Here is a 4151-nt window from a genome sequence, read left to right on the forward strand (position 1 = left end):
ATGTTGTTCCAGAGTGGTGATGTAGTTCCAGAGTGGTGATGTCATGTTGTTCCAGAGTGGTGATGTTGTTCCAGAGTGGTGATGTAGTTCCAGAGTGGTGATGTGATGTTGTCCCAGAGTGGTGATGTGATGTTGTCCCAGAGTGGTGATGTGATGTTGTTCCAGAGTGGTGATGTCATGTTGTTCCAGAGTGGTGATGTAGTTCCAGAGTGGTGATGTGATGTTGTTCCAGAGTGGTGATGTAGTTCCAGAGTGGTGATGTTGTCCCAGAGTGGTGATGTGATGTTGTCCCAGAGTGGTGATGTGATGTTGTTCCAGAGTGGTGATGTTGTTCCAGAGTGGTGATGTAGTTCCAGAGTGGTGATGTAGTTCCAGAGTGGTGATGTGATGTTGTCCCAGAGTGGTGATGGGATGTTGTTCCAGAGTGGTGATGTTGTTCCAGAGTGGTGATGTTGTTCCAGAGTGGTGATGTTGTTCCAGAGTGGTGATGTAGTTCCAGAGTGGTGATGTGATGTTGTTCCAGAGTGGTGATGTGATGCTACAGATTTGGTACATCGTTGCGCAAGTTAGGCTACACATCATGAAATATGAGACAAATGATAGACAGTAGCGTCGGTTACAAGTATCCAAATAGATTGAACATGAATATCTGAATGTAAAAGGCCTGGAACCTGTCTGGATGTTAGAGCCCCACTAATGTATTTATATTTGAATGCAGTCATCTTTGTATTTGTAGTCAACTTGATTCTGAAGTTATCGACACTCAGAGAAATTGACAAAAGACGTGATTCTATGTTTAGCAGACATCTTCGGTGTATAAAGTGACACAGGAGAGCAACAAAACATTTAGCGGAGCACTTAGCTGTTCTACGTGTGGTCCGAGGCAGTGCTTCAGAGTGTTTTCAAGTGCAACTTTAATAACCACGGTTTGGGCAAACAGCTCAGATTTAACGATGTTCCTACAAAGGTTCTGAAGATTAATTTAGCCTTAAGATGACTTTGGGAAACAGGGCCCAGGCTAGTTTCACAAGGCTACTAAACTCCCTCCATAACAAAACAAATAACACGAGTCACCAGTGCAGCAGGACAGCAGAGCTTTTAATTCACGCCAGAGAGGTAAACTGGAGACAAACATTAAAACATCACTACTACAGTGCAAGTAACATGTTGAGAAATTGCCTTGAGAGAAGCTGCTGGCTCTTTTTTACACGAGAAACATTCATTTTCATGGTGGCCTTGGGTACGTTCCCAGATGAAAACTTTGCAGATGCCTGCCAGACCTAACAACACCTGGATAGGTGTTAATAAACATATTAGCTTTCCTTATCATATCATACAGCAACCTGATGCCCAATTGCGCCATCACTAGCTATGTTTCCATGAACTTGCCCGGTGATGTTTTGTAGACATTTAGAAAGTGACCTGCTACGGCGCGTTTCCACTGAACTGTCTTGTGTCGATAAAAACAGATGGACGTAATGACATCACACCTATAGGGTTGAATAAAAACGTTGTGGTTGAAGTGTTTCCATTAACCATTTAGGCAAATTGGCAATTAATACATTGGTGATCGTCTGTCTGCCCTCCAACCGATCTGTTTCACGTCTCAGGCAAAAGCCAGCATGAATACAACGCAAGACTTGACTGATATTTGTCATATTCTAATAATGATCATCATGTGCCAACGTATCGCCACGGTGCCACAGTGAAACTTGCACTCTAGTAGATCTGAAATAATTGGATGTTGAAACTTGTATCCAGCCAATCAGAAAATCAAGGTCGAAGCAATTCAGGGATTCTGGAAAGTCAGAACAAGGATCCTGCAAAGAAACATTGTGTTTATAGTTGAGAAATAGCTTTAGCAAGCAGTAGGCATTTAGAATCACATGTAGAGGGGAGCTTTATGGTTAAGTGATACCTTCAACATTATTCGGCAATCATCATTTATATAAAAATTTAAACAGAATCATAATCGTTTGATGAAATAAAGAAAGTTTAAAGAAAGACAAAATCCGCTCCTGTCGAAAGGATAAAACTCTGTTGATCGTCAGAAGCCCGATATAGGAGGGGAACCGTCTCGAGTGGCGAAAAAAAAGGAATATAATATTGCGGATAAAGTTCTGAAAGGTACAATTTCATGTGTACAACATCTAAAGACCTGCGTCACTATACTGAGATCTTTGCCGTTTCTAAAAGGACGTATTTGGGTGTTTTTGGAGCTTTTGTTCCTGTTTTTTCAGAGCCTCATACTACACAACGAGGATGAGGAAGTCATTTGCTATTTGGGATAAGTTCTCAAAAACAGGTGAAATCACAAAACAGGTATTCTGAACCCTTCTATAAACATGCCATTTACATCAAAAATAGAAAGTTGGTTGAGAAATGTATCTTCTTTAAGTTTAAGAGGTAGTATCAGGTTGGCAGTCAGTCAGTCCATGAGGTTAAAATCAGATAAGTAAGTCAGTGAAGGACGTAGTGAAGAAGGCAGAGACCAGCAGACACACCAACAGTGGGAGGGACAGAGCGATGGAGGGCGGTCCCGCGTTGCGGACGATGGAAAACCAACAGGTACCGACATTCATGGCTTTGTCCACCGCCACCAGCTCCACTGTCAGAGAGCAGCACGAAGCGTTGAATGCTGCTGCAACAACCGTCTGCTTCAGGTCCGTGTGGGTGAGGCTGCCTGCTCCCTGGCGGTGTTTGAGGCTGGTGATGCCCGTGCCATTGACACCGTCGGTCAGGTTGGCAGAGAGCTGCCAGAAAGCAGAGCTGCAGACTGCTGGGTCAGCTGGGCAGTCGACCGACGAGGCGATAACCATCTCACACTGGGGAGGGGTGAAATCTGTCACCTGCAGAGAGAGAGAGAGAGAGAGAGAGAGAGAGAGAGAGAGAGAGAGAGAGAGAGAGAGAGAGAGAGAGAGAGAGAGAGAGAGAGAGAGAGAGAGAGAGAGAGAGAAGACAGCAATCATCATGATGAGGGAGAAGTGGAGACACCCCAGAGAGTGGAGACGGCCCATATTGTGGAGACAGCCCACATAGTGGAGACAGCCCATATAGTGGAGACAGCTCATATAGTGGAGACAGCTCATATAGTGGAGACAGCTCATATAGTGGAGACGGCCCATATTGTGGAGACAGCCCACATAGTGGAGACAGCCCATATATAGAGACAGCTCATATAGTGGAGACAGCTCATATAGTGGAGACGGCACATATTGTGGAGACAGCCAACATAGTGGAGACAGCCCACATAGTGGAGACAGCCCATATAGTGGAGACAGCTCATATAGTAGGTACAGCTCATATAGTGGAGACAGCTCATATAGTGGAGACAGCTCATATAGTGGAGACAGCCCATATAGTAGAGACAGCTCACATAGTGGAGACAGCATATATAGTAGAGTTAGCCCATATGGTGGACAAAGCTCATATAGTAGAGATAGCTCATATAGTGGAGACAGATAATATAGTGGAGACAGCTCATATAGTAGAGATAGCTCATATAGTGGAGACAGCCCATATAGTGGAGACAGCTCATATAGTAGAGATAGCCCATAGAGTGGAGACAGCTCATATAGTAGAGACAGCTCATATAGTGGAGACGGCTCATATAGTGGAGACAGCTCATATAGTGGAGACGGCCCATTTAGTGGAGACAGCCCATATGGTGGACAAAGCTCATATAGGTCTCTAGTGTATCTTTATCTATACCTCCACTCTCTAGCATATCTGCTATATCTATATATATATCTGAGGTTACCTTGGTGACGACAGAGAGGCGCAGGACGGCGTAGTTGGAATCGGACGCCCCGGGGGCCACAGCCTCAATGGTCACGGTGACGTCTGTTCCTGAGGGGTGTTGGCGGGCACCGTGATGGTCAGTTCACCGGTGGCGTTTCCTCCGGTGGTCACAGCGATGCTGATAAGATAGCGTTAATTGTCAATACAAATTATGCCAAGAGAGGACAATTTTTATTAAGGATTTTGCCAGCATAGAGGAGAAGCTGATTTTGAACATATCTGTTTTGGTCCCTAATCTGTTAATGCTGAAATTGCTCCTATGGCCAATGTGTACAAACAGATCTGGGACCAGTCTCAAGATATTCCAGCCCTGATCCCTACCTGAGCTAGAAGGACAGGATATTCATTTA

This window comes from Oncorhynchus gorbuscha, linkage group LG24 (genome assembly GCF_021184085.1).
Source record: "Oncorhynchus gorbuscha isolate QuinsamMale2020 ecotype Even-year linkage group LG24, OgorEven_v1.0, whole genome shotgun sequence".
Taxonomy (NCBI): domain Eukaryota; kingdom Metazoa; phylum Chordata; class Actinopteri; order Salmoniformes; family Salmonidae; genus Oncorhynchus; species Oncorhynchus gorbuscha.